This window comes from Mesitornis unicolor, unplaced genomic scaffold, assembly GCF_000695765.1.
Source record: "Mesitornis unicolor isolate BGI_N332 unplaced genomic scaffold, ASM69576v1 scaffold8569, whole genome shotgun sequence".
Lineage (NCBI taxonomy): Eukaryota > Metazoa > Chordata > Aves > Mesitornithiformes > Mesitornithidae > Mesitornis > Mesitornis unicolor.
Window position 1 is genome coordinate 37,375 of NW_010206497.1, and position 516 is coordinate 37,890.

Here is a 516-nt window from a genome sequence, read left to right on the forward strand (position 1 = left end):
AAGCAACTTGTGTCCAACACCCCTTGTCTTCTCCATGTGACTCCTTGTGAAAAGGGAGTCTCCATCTTCTTGGTAGCCATCCTTTATGTACTGGTACATCCCCTCTATAGGCAAGGGAAGCAGGCAGAAAAGAAACCCCCTTGGCTTAACTGAAAGCTTCTGGGCCTGCTCAGAATGAAAAGGGAAATGTACCAGAGATGGAAAAGTGGAACATAACCTGTTGAAAATTACAAAGGTGTTACCAGGGCGTGCAGAGATGCAATTAGGAAAGCAAACACTCAACTTAAACTGAAATTGGCCAGAGATGTCAGAAACTTCAAGAAAGGATTCTTCTCATATATATGTGCATATTGAATAGACATCTACAAATCACATCCTTTATATTAAATCTATGTACGAGAGATTTTTTGTTATACATTCACATTTCTAGTGAACTCTCAAGTTCAGGCAACTGGATACTTTCTTCCTTCTAACACAGGGCAGGATCTGCTTGACTAATCTTATCTCCTTTTATGA